The 16,091-nt window shown below is 37.2% G+C and overlaps 1 non-coding gene across 1 annotated transcript; it reads left to right on the plus strand.

Moving 5' to 3' along the window:
* The first annotated feature begins 15,156 nt into the window (after positions 1-15,156).
* Positions 15,157-15,263, plus strand: LOC120578778 (small nucleolar RNA R71). Its single transcript, XR_005644589.1, has one exon. It is a non-coding gene; the product is annotated as a small nucleolar RNA R71 (small nucleolar RNA).
* The last annotated feature ends 828 nt before the right edge of the window (positions 15,264-16,091 follow it).

The raw sequence follows: 16,091 nt of genomic DNA on the forward strand, positions 1-16,091 counted from the left end.
TTGCCGTGCTTTTTTCTGAATTAAGGTAAGGGTGAGACTATCTCTCAATAATCATGATATATAATTTCTGAAAATTGATCTAAGTATATTGTTCTTGGATATAAAATTGGGGATTAGGGTTGATGCTGATTTTTGAAAGTAATGGGGTAAGAATCATGTTTAATGTGTTTAGTTTTCGTGTTCAGAATGATTTCTTAATCTATAATGTTGTTGTGATCAGAAATTGAGGTAGATTAGAATTGGTTGGGAAAAATTGGAGAGGTTTTGTATGATTTGCTAGAATGATCTGAATTTTTGCTGTTAATGCCTATTTTGTGTTCCTTTAGATGCCTAGTTGTGTATTGGAACTGTAAACATCTGTTAGGAAACATTCTGGGTGATCAGGGGATTAAAATTGGGTTTTGGAGTGAGAAAGGGTTTGAAACCCGTAGGTTTTTGCACAGTCCAGATGAATGGTCGCCTAAGCAAACGACCCGTCGCTTAAGCGAACACTCATGTTAGCAACCCAGAAATCGTCTTTAGCCGTTCGCTTGAGCGAACCCGTAAGCGAAAAATCAATTCCATTCTGCCAGAAGTTCGCTTAAGCGAACCGTTAGCGAGCGGAACCCCAACTTTCTGTAAGCCGGTCGCTTAAGCGAACTAGCCATCGCTTAAGCGAAGATGACCTTAGTCAGCCACTTTTTGAACTTTGCCTCGTGTACTAGGGAATCCTTTTGAGTATTCTTAAATGTTCCTTTCAACTTGTAAGACCATTATATATACCCTGAATCCTACTGAACACATTGTTAATCGAATTGGTGTAATTTAATGATTTCGGATTGGAGTGAGTATGAAACCAAGTGAAAATATACTATGTTGAATGAACTTGATGTATTAGTATGATTGTTATTAATTATACATTTTTCTGATGTTGGATTGGTCTGTGATGATGTTGTTGAACTATGAAGTCGTATGTCATATATACATATATGCATTGTCGGGTTGTATGTAGATATACACAAGTGGAGTCAGTTGCATAAGCATAAAAGTGGGAGGGCTTCGGCCCTGGAACGCCTTGTCGTTCAAAGCGGTGGAACACTTTGTTGTTCAAAGCGGTGTTTTGCGGTGAGGACTTATGTCCTGAAAAGAATGTTTTAACCATTCGATTAGCGGTGAGGGCTCCGGCCCTGAATATGGTACCACATGCATAGTTGCATTTGTCGAGGAGTCTTAGAGGTGTTGTCATGTCATTGCATGAGTCGTTGTCGTTGGTTGAATTGCTATATTATTGATGATGTTGTTGATTATGAAATACTTATGCATATTGAATAATCATTGATATTTTAGGGTGTTAGATTCAATTGATGTTATTATATATTATTATTATTGTTTGTGAATCTCACCCCTTCTGCTTGAAAATGTTGCCCTTCCTATGGGTAACTTGCAGGTGATCCTGAGTAGTAGGTGGTGGCTCAAGTGTCTAGGGCTCTGATACATACGGGATGGGGATTTCTTATTTGTTTTTCATTCCTTATGTATCAATTGTTGGAATTTGCTGATGTAGCCCTATGATTGATTTTGTTGGATTTATTTTGATGAGGCTTTTATGCCAAGATATTTTATGGAGGATTAAACCGTTATTGTTGTCGTTTTGATGCAAATATTCTGCTGCAAAATAATGATATTTTTGAAGGATGTTTTATTAAATAGTTTTATATTCTATTTAAGAAATTTTGAAAATGAAGTGTGACATGCCCGTTTGGGTTATTACTCTAATGAATTATTTATTAATTAATTCCTTTGGGATAACGGGGTGTTACATCCTACACCTCCATCAATACAAAGCCTTAAACGGTTCAATACCGATATTAGAATGAAAACTATTGTTCCAAGTAAACTCAATCAACGTCAAACGTTCAGCCCAAAACACATGCTCTCAACAAATCTTCCAAAGTTTGAATAGTCCTCTATGTCTGCCCATCAGTCTGAGGATGATAAGCAGAACTCAACCTTAACTTAGTTCCCAGAGCCACTTGCAAAATTTCCCAAAACTTAGAAGTAAACCTTGGATCCCTATTTGACCCAATACTATAAGGAATATCATGCAATATGACAACATGCTCAATATAGATCTCTGCCAACCTCGCCACAAACATACCGGTCTTGATAGAAATAAAATGTGTCGACTTCGTCAAACGATCAACAACCACCCAAATTGAATCACTTCCTTTCACGGTTTTTGGCAACGCTCCAACAAAATTCATAGATATACTATCACACTTCCACTCCGGTACAAACAACGGTTGCATCAAGCTTGACGGTTTCTGATGTCCAATCTTAGACTTCTGACAAACCACACAAGCATACACAAATTGAGCTATATCCTTCTTCGTTCCAGGCGACCAAAACAACCTCTTTAAATCCTGATACATCTTCGTCGCTCCTGGATGAATACTAAGACTACTCCTGTGACCTTCTTCCAAAATCCACTTCTTAAGCTCAAGTACATCCGGTACACAAATTCGATCACGAAACATCAAAACACAATTTTCATCCAATCTAAAATCCACACCTTTACTTTGATTAACCAACACCAGACGATCTACAAGTTCCAAATCCTCTTTTTGACCATTTGATGACAGGTCATCTTATGTTATTCTTAGCATGTTTTTCAGTCATTTTCTGTATGTTTTAGCAGGAAAAAGGAGGAGTATTAGAATGATAGCTTATGATTTTAGAACTCTTGTAATGTTTTATATTTGAGTCTGTAATTCTAGTTTTCCCGGAACATAGCAATTTTAGGGTTTTTTTTTGAAGTAATTCATGAAGAAATCATGCAAATCAGCAAATCAAGAACAACTAAAGAATTGTCAAGACATTGGGAAGACAAAGAATGAAGATTCAAGAGGCCTCAGGAGACTTTACATAGGAAGGAATTCTGTTTCCAAGTTCCGAGGCAAGTTATTTGAAGACAAAAACCTAAAAATGACAAAGATCGAAGAAATTGGGCCTGGAAGCACAAAAGTATGCGCCTATGGCATCTAAAATGCACCTAGGGCATGTCTTGATGTTGCCATGCGTCTCAAGCATATGCAAAGGGTTATCTTAAATGCAGTCAAACTACAATTGACCTTATGATTCATTGAAAGATTGGACTTGATGGAAATGCTCAAGGCATGGTTTCGATTCGACAGGTAGAAGGGTATCGAAGAAAGTTTGGTTCCACATGAAGTCAGACAACAAATATTTTCAAGAGACAAATATTTGAAATTCAAATCGAACAGCTATCTTCTATCCGTTTCTAGCAGTTGTAGTTTCAAATCTTAATGTAGGTAGTTATTCTTCTAGTATAAATAATAGTTTTTCATAGGGAAAACAGGTCACAAACCAATCATACAAAAAACTTACACTCAAACTATCCACATTCAAGAGAGGAACGAGTCACAAGTTACAATGTATGAACATGTGTACCAATTTACATTCAATCAATGCAATTTAAGTTTGTTCTCTTAATTGTCTTTGCAATTTTCTTGTTTCTTTTAAGAAATTTCTCTTATTTTTCATTTGGAAGTAACTTCGACGAGTTTAACTGCGTTAAATTCGACAATTATGTTCATACTTTTTCTAAGTTCTTCAAGAACAATCACAAAGTTTTGGAAAATAACAAACACAATATGTCCTTAAGATTCATTAATTGATCTTGCAAGTAATTAAATTCAGGAATAAATTTTTTGAATTCTTTTCTAAATGCTAACTTAATATATTTCCCATCAATGACAGGAAAACCCATATGGTATACCATTTCCATTCTCGAACAAAATATATTTCCAAACTTTCCAAAAAAATTATACTAAATTTAAAAAAAAAATCCGAATTAAATGAAAATTATAAAATTCGAAAAAAAGAAGTATTATCTAATTTTTTTGAATTTGTAAAAAATATTTGAATTTTTTTTCTAATTATTTAATTTCAAAAAAGAATTTATAAAATTTCTGGAATAAAGATTTTGAAATATAAAATATTTTTTTTATTTTAAAAATTAAATCAAAAAAATCTGAATGTTTTTTCTGATTTAAAAAAAAATCCGGAACTTAATTTTTTTTTTAAATCTGAATTTTTAAATTTTTTTCGATTTAAAAAAAAAAGATTTTTAAAAAGAATCTGGAATTAGGAAGTATTTTAAAAAAAAATCTGGAACTTCATTTTAAAAATATAAATTTCAATTTTTTAAATTTTTGAAAAAAGAAGTATTTTTTTCTGATTTTTAAAATATTTTTTGTTTTTAAAAAAAATAGATTTTTTTATTTTTTTTAATTATAAATGACATGTAAATTATTTTTTACAGTTGGCATCCAAAAAAAAATTGAAAAAAAAATAAAAATGCCACATCATAGATTCTGCTGAGTCACAGGGCTCAGGGGGCAATCTTGAAGAATCTTTATTTTACAAGGACGGAATCTAAAAAAAAAAAATTTACAGGGGGGAAAACCAAAAGTGCCCTATATTACAGGGGTGTAAAGCCCCATTAACCCTTAATTTTAAACCAGCGGTTGTTTACCAAAAATCAGTGTAAACAAATTGGTACGCCCGGTGGGACCTTTTGTCGCGAAGTCTGGTCTGGTCTGTCGCGTAGTCTGGTCTGTCGCGACTCGCCATGGCGGAGAGATATTTCGCGTGGCGGATCATCCTAGTGGCTGCTCGCCACTTTCTCGCCATTTGCTCGCCAGGGCGAGCTGTTAAGTAGATTTTTCCCGAGAGCACCCAGATTTTGCTCGCCAAGGCGAGAGACCTTCTCGCCATGGCGAATTGACATTTTCCTTGATCTCGCCAGGGCGAGTAGTGCATTCGCCTGGCGAAAGTGCACAGAAGTTGAAGCCATTTTTGAGTTTTGTGTACCTAGTCGTATGTACAGTCTAGTTGATCTCTTTGGTTGCAATATTGATTAATTATGTTGTTTCTACTAGAGCTGTTGATTTGAATATGATTGATTATTGATTGTTGTCCTATGTATAATTATATTTAAATAAATTATACAAGTTGTTGAATGCCATTGACAAAAGTTGTTATGTCACAAGTTGACCATGTTGAGATGTACGTCATATTTAAATATGCACTGTTGTGTAGTAGTAGTTGTTATCCATGTTGTCGTTGTTGTAGATGATGTTGTATGTTGATATACACAAGGTTGAGTCCATTGCATACACATTCAAACTGTTGAGGGCTCATGCCATGTGAATGCTTAGTCATTCAAACTGTTGAGGGCTCATGCCCTGTGAATACTTAATTATTCAACTGTTGAGGGCTCGCCCTGTGAATGCTAGTTCATTCAAATTGTTGAGGGCTTATGCCCAGTGAATTCCCGTTCATTCAAAACGCGTTAAAATGGTACCACATGCGTGTGCATTGTCGCATTTGTCGTTGAGTCGTTGCATTGTTGTTGTGTCATTACATAGTCGTTGTTGTTGGTTGAATTGTTGTCGTTGTTGTTGGTTGAATTGTTGTCATTGTTGTTGGTTGAATTTGTAGATGTTGTTAATGTTGAAGAAATGTGAAACATGACTATTGAAATATCTGTTGTTTATTAGAATGTTAAATTCAGTTGATGATTTATATATCTATTATTGTTGTTTGTGAATCTCACCCCTTCTGCTTGAAAATGTTGCCCTTCGTATTGGTAACTTGCAGGTCATCCAGAGTAGTTGCTGTTATTTGCTATTGTGAGTGGACTTCCCTCACATGTGTCTTAGGGTTCTGATACGTAACGGGATGGGGAAACTTTGTCGTTGTATTTCATCATTCCTTATGTATCACTATGAGCCTGTTAATGTTAGATTAAATCTTTAAAGATATTTATGTTGAGGCCATGTGCTAGAATTTGTTGAAAGTTGCTTAATGTTGAAATTAAATTTTCCGCTGCGATGAATAATTGTTATGTTGTTGAATAAAAAGCATTTTTATTATAATTATGGATTTTTGAAAAGCAATGTGACATTTCGTTTTGTTGATTTACTCTAATTTTATTTAATAATTACGTTGTTGGGTTAACGGGGTGTTACAATTGGTATCAGAGCAGGTCGGTCCGTCCGGCCAAGTAGTGAGTCGTGTTCAGTCGTGTGACATTTTATACTGTCTTGTTGTTGTCGTGAATTGTTGTTTGATGTGTAGAACTTTGAGATGGCTGGAAGAAACGATGCTGCTATTGCTGCTGCACTTGAAGCTATAGCTCAAGCTGTAGGACAACATCCGAATGCTGGTGCTGGTGCAAATGATGGAGTGAGGTTGTTGGAAACTTTTCTGAGAAATCATCCACCAACTTTCAAAGGAAGATACGATCCTGACGGAGCTCAGAAGTGGCTTAAAGAGGTGGAGAGGATCTTCAGGGTCATGCAATGCAGTGAAGTTCAGAAGGTGCGTTTTGGTACGCACATGTTGGCCGAAGAGGCAGATGACTGGTGGGTAGGTGAGCTTCCTATTCTTGAGAATGGAGGAGAAGTTGTGACCTGGGCTGTGTTTAGGAGGGAGTTCCTGAACAAGTACTTTCCAGAAGATGTCCGTGGAAAGAAAGAGATCGAGTTTCTTGAATTGAAATAGGGAGATATGTCTGTAACTGAGTATGCTGCAAAGTTTGTGGAGCTTGTTAAATTCTATCCACATTATACCGCTGAGACTACTGAGTTCTCAAAGTGCATAAAGTTTGAAATTGGTCTGCGTGCTGATATTAAGCGGGCCATTGGTTACCAAAAGATCAGACAATTTTCTGAATTGGTGAGCAGCTGTAGAATTTATGAGGAGGATACGAAATCTCATTATAAGGTTATGAGTGAGAAGAGGAACAAAGGCCATCAAGGTCATCCGAAGCCCTACAGTGCTCCTGCTGACAAAGGGAAACAGAGATTGAATGATGAGAGGAGACCTAAGAGAAGAGATGTTCCTACTGAGATTGTTTGCTACAAGTGTGGTGAGAAGGGCCACAAGAGTAATGTTTGCAATGGTGATGAGAAAAAGTGCTTCCGATGTGGGAAGAAAGGGCATACGATAGCTGAATGCAAGCGTGGTGATATTGTTTGCTTCAATTGTGACGAAGAAGGTTGTAACACCCCATTTTCCCAACTTAATAAAATAATCAGAGTAAAACATCACATAAACGGGATATCACATTTCTTAAAAATCTTAAAACAGATAATTAACTAATTATCCTTCATCAACATAATAGCAGCGGAATTAATTCAACATCATAAAAAGTCTTGGCACGCAGGCCTCATCAAAATATCTCATAAATTTAATTAAACAACTTATTATAAATCAAATACGTAAAGGAACAAGAAATAGCCACAAAAGATCCCATTCCCCGTTACGTATCAGAGCAACCTAAGACTCAGTGAGGAAAGGTCACTCACGACAGCAAACACAACAACTACTCTAGATCACCTGCAAGTTACTCATACGAAGAGCAACATTTCCAAGCAAAAGGGGTGAGATTTCACAAAACAATAATATTAAGCATATAATTCAACAATTATATTTAACAACATAAAACATCTTAATTCATTCATCATAGATAATAATATATCATAATTCACTTCATTCTTAATAATCACAACTTCACAACTTATTATTTTCGACTCAACAAATGCAACTATGCAACTTAGACCTCTTATATGCATGTGGTACCAATACAGGGCATCAAGCCCCCATCGCTATTTGAGTATTAATATACTTTCAGGGCATCAAGCCCCCATCGCTAAATTGAGCTAAAGCTCCAACGTGGTGAGTACAAAGCTCCAGGGCATCAAGCCCCCAACAATGAAATGCTAATGCATGGACTTGACCTCTTAAACATCTTAATTCGACAACCTCTTATATTAGTCCAATAATTTGGAACATCATCATCTTCATCAACTTAGACCGACTCATGCAGCTTAGTTAAATAACAACAGCAACATAGGCAGTATACAAAAATAGCATGACATAATAATATCAATTGCAATTCATCAACATCTTAAATATTCAAACATTCTTCAAGTAATGCACATAACATTATATCACATCATAATTCAACATCAACACATCTTAAACAGCTTCACAGATTATAATTTATATCAACATTAAGTCTTAATGCTATCCCAAGGTTCAACTCTCGACAACTCGTGCAACAAAGGTCGCAAAATCTAACAAGTTACTCTGTTTCTGGGTCACTCGCGAGGCGAGAGCCTCTGCTCGCCGTGGCGAGTTCAGGTCAGAATCTCACAAGTTTCATTCCAGGTTCAATCTCATCCTACATTCTTTCCTAATCATTATTAGACATGTTCAAGCACTCAAAAGCATCTAAGGATCAACTCAAAAGTCAAAATCACGAAATCTTGCATGCTCTCTGGTCAAACTCGCTAGGCGAGTTCAAGTGTTCGCTATGGCGAGCTGCGACGTGCAACTCGCGAGGCGAGGAAAAGTTACTCGCGTGGCGAGCGATGAAGTTCATCCCTCGCCGTGGCGAGGATCATAGCTCGGGAGGCTAGCGATGAATGTCGCTACGGGCAGAAGTGCAGTTTCACCTAAAAATCATCAACTCTCATGGTTTTAAGCCTAATCTCGATTCCAGAATTCATCTTAATCATTATCTAAGGTCTAAGAACAATTTCTACATCATTCTAACAAGTTTTCACCGTTTAATCATCAATTATACCAATTTGACCTAATTTCCGATTCCTCTTAACTCATCCAAAAACTGATCGTACAATGTTTTTCTAAACTAGATTTTCTCTATTTATATCTCCTCCAATTATCTTATCTTATTTTTATTTCTCCCCCAAAACTCTCTAAAATCTCAAAACAGCCCCCAAACTCAATATTTATTTTATTTTCAAATCTTATTTTATTAAACAATAAAATAAGTCACAACTCCTCATAAAATCATATAAAACCACCTCAAATATATAATCCTCTTAAATCACACATATATCATATAAATATAATATAAACTCATCTAAATAACTTATAGACTCAATTAAATAATTAAATAATTAAATAATTCGAAACGGGCGTTACAACTCTCCCCAACTTATAAGATTTTCGTCCTCGAAAATTTACCTCAAGCAAACAACTCTGGATAAGATTCCAGCATCTTACTCTCTAGCTCCCACGTTAAGGTTTCACCAGTCGCTCCGTCCCGAACGACTCTCACAAGAGGTATCTCCTTGCCTCTCAACGTCTTCACTTTCCGATCATTGATGAGATAAAACCGCAAGTGCACGGTCTTACCGAAGTAGTATGAAAAGAGTATCGTTCCGACAGGGAGTAGTTTAATTCAATTAACCTTTGATGATGATTAGAGGAGAAACGAGTTGTAAGTCGGGGTTTTCAAACGATTGAAAGATAATAATATAAAAGGAGCCTTGGGATCATTGGTTCATCTAAATAACAAGTCCTTCACAAACCAAACTATAAGCTTATAACTTTATGTTAGACCTAATTTCTCAAGACAGTTTCTCTTTTATTCCTCTAGCAACCAAGCCTATTTCGCTGACTTCATTACTATTAGATTTTGGTTCCTCTAACAACCAAGCCTATTTCGCTGACTTGATCATTATTAGTTCCCTTGAAGATCGAAACTATGTGTCTCAAAGATTGCAAAGACTATTTCACTGCCTTTGCAATCCTTGTCTAAATTCACTTGTTCGAATATCAAAGCTCCACTTTCGTTTTATGAATTGATATTTGAGATAATGGATAAACAATTATCAAACCCTCCACTTTCGTTTCCACAGTTTGATAATGGTTGATCCATGTTAAAGCGGTGAATTTAGATAAGAAATTAGGGTTACATAAGATTAAGGCTTAGAGCTTGGCTTGATTAGGATTATGTCATTTAGACTTATCCAACAATCCCAAGACAAAGAGAAGTCTACTCACTCATGTTCATCGTAGAAATGGGGAAGAAGAGTGAAAGCATAAAAGTAAATGACAAGAAAGTAAAAGAAAAGAAAAGAACTTTTATTAGAAAAGCAATTGTCACTTATTGAATTCCAAGAAAAGATGAATATTTGTGATGGATAGCTACTCTATTTATAGCATACATTCGACTTAAAATCTAAGCAATTACATTACTGGAATGTTCCACAAGAAACTGCGGGCTAAAATAGAGTAGCTTAAAATCTAAGCAAAAGCAGCAAAAGTGACTCTGGAGGGTGGCACGGCCGTGCCAATGCTAGCACGGGCCGTGCCAAGCTTCTGACTTTGGGGAGACACATTTTTGTCTCTGAATCTTCGTATTTTCGTACTAAATCAGCTCCAAGTCCCTTTCTTTTTCTCCAAGACTCAATCCATCCAATATTCGTTCCTGAAATATAATAAAATGCAATTTGTAGTAAACTAACTCAAAAAGGAAATAATACTAATATAAAATAAAATAAAATCTATTTAAAACTAAACTAAATAACATATAAAAATAGATATTAAATGACTCATCAAACTTCCTTACACTTGAATCTTTGCTTGTCCTCAAGCAAAAGGCATAAACATGGTAGCATAAAACAACATTATCATATGACAATTAAATCAAAGTACATGTCTCCTCAAAGGCTTTTATTTCTAAGAGTACACTAATCACAAACTCAAGCATTTCTTGTAATCCTTTTTCAACCCAATAATCAAGTCTTAAGTGAGTGCGTGTGTGTAGTCCAACCCTTTTCTTGCTCCTGTATAAGATATATATAATGAGGAACATGTTCTAATCCTAGTACTAAATCAACCAAGAAAAATTCTTTCTTCATTTCATATAAGAGAGATGGGAGTTTTTGTGACCTTTTGATCTTTTGCCAATTACATATTTTGGGTACTTTATTTAAGGAACAACACCTTCACGTAGGAGGTTGGAGGGCCTACCCCCTTCCCCAATCTAGATTCAATGGTGCCCCTTAAAACATCATCTTCACGTAGGAAGTCGGAGGGCCTACCCCCTTCCCCAATCTAGATTCAATGATGCCTTTAAAGTTTTTCAAGATAACATTACCTTCACGTAGGAAGTCGGAGGGCCTACCTCCTTCCCCAATCTAGATTCAATAATGCAACCTTGAGATAAATTTTATCTTGGCTTTTTATAAACTCCTTTATACTAACTTATACTATTTTTACTTTGAGAATTTTTAAAGGTTAACGTACCACTAAAATTAGAACGCATTTCCTTAAAATATCTATTCATACATTTACTCAAGGGAAGCAACTTGTGCATTTCTCATTGGAGATTTTATTCACTTTAAAACAAGATGTGGGTATATCAGGAGAACTTAAAACACAAGAGTTTACTTTCATGTACAAGAAACGACCAATAAGAGGAGACAATAAAAATTTTATGTCATGATTTTTCAATAAAAGCAAGCTACTTAATCATGCCTTTCACAATAAAACAAAACAAAAAGTATAAAGTTCAAGGGAGTTTGGAAACACTACGACTAAAGACACTTTATTAGGCTCCCCCCACACTTAGGAGAAGCATTGTCCTCAATGATTCAAAATAGAAGAAAGAGAACAAGGAGAAGAAGAAGAAGAACGAGATGGAGATTGAAGAGATAAGGTGAAAAAGAGGAAGAGGAAATCTCACATTTTTATTGAGGTCCATAGGGAAGACTTTGGAGGTGGAAGTGTTGCATCATGTTCCGAAGCATTTGGTTATTCTCTTCGGATATGCGGTTGCCCCTTAGGACATCATTTCTTAGCCCGGATAATTCAACACCTTGCCTTTGTTGCTCGGTGCTTATCCTTTGTACCTCAGTTTGCATCCATGCCCATCTTTCATTGTCGGCATTATGGTCATGGGGCTCCTCTTCATGGTGCATGTTTGCACCTTCCTCTTCACCTTGATTATGCTCTTCATGTACCTGTAATCCATCACCAACATACAACAAATTTGCCTCCACCTTGGTGTTAGTCCGAGATGGGTTAGGAAGCAGAAACAAAAGAGGTATACGAAGTTGAAGTGCATAAGTCATGGGTGGATGAAGCTTAATGAAATTCATAGAAACAAGGGTTTCAATATTAAGCCTATTGTTGCCTTCAATTGGATTTATCCCTTCGTCCTCGCCTACTCCAAACTTCCTAGCGATGAAGGTAATGATACCACCGACTACTATCTCAGCTCTATTATCAGGCCTAGCACCTATTGAGGAAAGGTAATCAAGTAGGTAGAAGCAAGTATGAACGGGGTTGTTACTAAGCATTGCCCAAAGCATAAAGAGTTCATCCGTCCTAGTTGTTTCTACCTCTTTTCTACCCTAAATGGTACAAGCCATGACTCTTTGGAGGTATCTAAGCACTGGGTTGTGAATGTTACTAGCCTTATTGTTGCGAGGATTATATTGCCTTAACCTGGTAATGCTTTTCCAAAAGCGAGCGGGGTCATAGTCTTCCGACTTTAGATTTGGATTCCAAGAGTCATGGATGAACCCCGAATTTGAGAAGTCCATCTCTGAACAAAAATTTTCAAGAGACATCTCGTAATCTATATTCAAAAGTCGGAAGGAGACTCTATGGTCGGGGTTATCAAAGTTCACTTTATCCTTCGTAAATTCAATAGAACTTAAGAATTCATAAGTGAAATTTTCAAAACCTTTCATAGGTCTAAGCATATCAACCCATCCTAAATTTCCTAGTAAGCTAAACACATTATCCCTTAGTCCTAGCACACTCAAAGTATAAGAATCGGGATATCGACAAGGTGTAAAGGTTTAGAGATAAGAATCTTATACATGTCCCTTTGCTTGGTGTCCTTGAAGATTATGCCATGATTCTTGGCTTGCGCTTTCTTCTTTGATTGTGGTCCTTGGGAAGAGCTTGCTCCACCTTTCCTAGATGCCATTAACCTTGACCTTGGTTGACTTTTAGTGTTTTGGATGAAGGTTGGGTGTTGGGAAATGTTTTTGGTGGAAAAGGTTGGTTTGGTGGTGGGGTTGAGGTTTGAGTAAGTATTAGGAGTTGGGTTGGGTGGATTGGTGAAGAATTTGTGGGTTTTTAGTTAGGTGAATGGGGGCTATGAATTTGATGATTTTTGGTATGGATGGAGGAAAGTTGTTTTTGATGGAAGGGTTATGATTGGAATGTTGGTTGTGGTTGATTGGGTGAAGAAATTGTGTGAATTGGTGAGGTTTGGAGGGAGATATGGAGGTTTGAAATTTCTATGGTTATGGAGGTTTTGGAGAGAAGTTTGAATGTAGAGAGATGTTTGTGGTTGATAATGGGGGAGGAAGAAGATGAAAGGTAAGGTTAATCTTTACCTGGAGTCGGGCACGGCCGTGCCAACCTTAGCACGGGCCGTGCCAAGTTCCTGGAGTTTTGGTGGGTTTTTGGAAGGCAAGGTCTGGCACGGCTGTGCCAGTGTGAGCACGGGCCGTGCCAAGGTTCTGGATATAAGGGCTTCAAAAATTTCCGTTTTCTTGAATCATACTCGGACAATTACCTACAAAACAATTAAAAACAAAAAAAACAACAAAACAAAAGCAGTTAAATGTGTGGGTTGCCTCCCACGAAGTGCTTCTTTATATTCATTAGCTTGACGTTAAGAAAGTGTCCTTAGAAAGGATCAAAGAGGTCATATTGTGTAGATAACGCTAATGAGCGTTCTTTCACACATGACCGTTAATCATGTTACAAGAATAAAGAGCGGGACCTTTCATAAAATTCTCCAACTTAAATCCTATCCGCTCATCACTTACTTGAAAAACAATCCTACCATTCTTAACATCTACTATAGAACCCGCAGTAGCGAGAAAGGGTCATCCTAGAATTATAGGGCACTCATTGTCCTCATCTATGTCAAGCACCATGAAATCAGTTGGGATGTATGTCCCTTCTATTTTAACGGGGATGTCCTCAACATATCCGACAGGTTGGATATCAGAACGATCAGCTAACTTCAATGTTGTTTCGGTAGGTTTCAACTCCCCTATTCCCATCCTTTTAAAGAGGGGTAAGGGCAACAGACTAACACTAGCTCCTAAATCACATAAGGCTCGGTTTAAGGTTTCACTCCCTATCATACAAGGGATGGCAAAACTTCTTGGATCTCTAAGCTTTGGAGGTGGCTTCTTGATGATTGCACTTCTTTCTCTTGTCAAAGCTATTGTCTCATTATGCTCTATAGCCTTTTTCTTTGAAAAAATGTCTTTTAAAAACTTGGCATATAGAGGCATACGAGATAAAGCTTCAGCAAAGGGAATCTTAATGCAAATCTTTTTAAGTATGCTTAAGAATTTATTAAATTGAGCCTCCAAGTTAAGCTTAACGAGCCTTAATGGGGAAAGGGCTTTGTTCTCGTCAAGTGGTTTCTCTATCGCATCCTTCTCACCTAGAAGCTTAACACTCTCTCCCTTGACACTTTTGGCTTTAGCAACGGTCTCTTCTAACTTACTACCCCCAAGAGAAATAGCATTGACATGAGCTTTGGGGTTAGTTTCGATTTGACCGGGAAAGACTCCCGGTGTTTGAGAAGAGGTGGCCACTTGTTGGGCCACTTGGGAGATTTGGGTCTCAAGCATTTTGGTGTGTGTGGCGATAGAATCAACCTTGGTAGTGAGTTTGGAGAGAGAGTCGTTCAGAAAACCTGTTTGGTTTTTCAGTTCTTGAAGTTGTTTATTTTGATTCATCATGCAATTTTCCAACCAAATTTTCAAACTTGATTTCTGAGCCACCCTCTGGTTGTTTGTATAGTCAGGTGGTGCTACTTGCCCATAGGAACCTTGAGGGTTTTTGTAAAAGTTTTGATTTGGCCTCGTTCCTTGGTTGTATTGAGCATAGTTCAATTGCTCAATACTGTTAGTAGCACTACCTAACTGACAATCAACACCAATATGACCAAATATACCACAGATTTCACAAGGAGGAGATGTAGGAGAAGGTGTGACAGCATTAACATTAAGTTTTTCAAATTTTTGAGTTAAGGCATCAACCTTAGCAGCAAGGTGATCATAATCGGAGACCTCGTACATACCTGCCTCCTTTTTGGAGGGCGTAGAGGCGGTGATGGCTCTTTCGTTGGTCCATTGGTAGTGATTCTGAGCCATGTCTTCAATCAATGCGTAAGCCTCCGTATAGTTCTTGTTCATTAGTGCTCCACCTGCAGCTGCATCAACAGACATCTTAGTGGTATATGTTAGGCCATTATAAAAAGTGTGGACTATGAGCCACTTTTCTAAACCATGGTGGGGACAAAGTCTAAGCATTTCCTTGAAACGCTCCCACGCATCATAGAGAGACTCCCCATCTTTTTGGTTGAACCGCGTGATTTGGTCTCTTAGCTTGGCGGTTTTAGAGGGGGGAAAGAATCGGGCAAGGAATGCTCACCTCATTTGATCCCATGAAGTGATGGAACCGACTTCTAGGGAATGGAACCAAGCGCTAGCTCTATCCCTTAAGGAAAAGGGAAAGAGATGAAGTCTTACGGCTTCTTGGTTCTCTTTTATAGTGCCACTGAGTCTAAGGAAGGAAGAAATATGGAGATTTGGATCCTCAGTGGGTGATCCAGAAAACTGATTTTGCTGCACCAAATTAAGTAGTGCAGGCTTGATCTCGAAATTGTTACCCTCAACCGTCGGGTACACGATAATAGCTTGTGGCTCTTCCGTTGAAGGAGTAGCATACTCTTTGAGAGTGCGTTCAGCCATAGCAATATTATTTTGTGCCTCTCTCTTTTTCTTATGCAAATATCTTTCAATCTCATGAATAAATTCTTCGAGACTTTTACTTTTTCGCATAAGAAATCGAGAACCCAAGAAGTTAATGGTAACACAAAGAAAGAAAGAAGTAGAAGAAAAGAGGGAGAAGAAAGAGTTCTAATCACAAAGAAAGAGTTAATTAAATTAGTTTACTCCCCGGCAGCGGCGCCAAAAACTTGATGAGATAAAACCGCAAGCGCACGGTCTTACCGAAGTAGTATGAAAAGAGTATCGTTCCGACAGGGAGTAGTTTAATTCAATTAACCTTTGATGATGATTAGAGGAGAAACGAGTTGTAAGTTGGGGTTTTCAAACGATTGAAAGATAATAATATAAAAGGAGCCTTGGGATCATTGGTTCATCTAAATAACAAGTCCTTCACAAACCAAACTATAAGCTTATAACTTTATGTTA

This window comes from Medicago truncatula, chromosome 2 (assembly GCF_003473485.1).
Source record: "Medicago truncatula cultivar Jemalong A17 chromosome 2, MtrunA17r5.0-ANR, whole genome shotgun sequence".
Classification (NCBI taxonomy): domain Eukaryota; kingdom Viridiplantae; phylum Streptophyta; class Magnoliopsida; order Fabales; family Fabaceae; genus Medicago; species Medicago truncatula.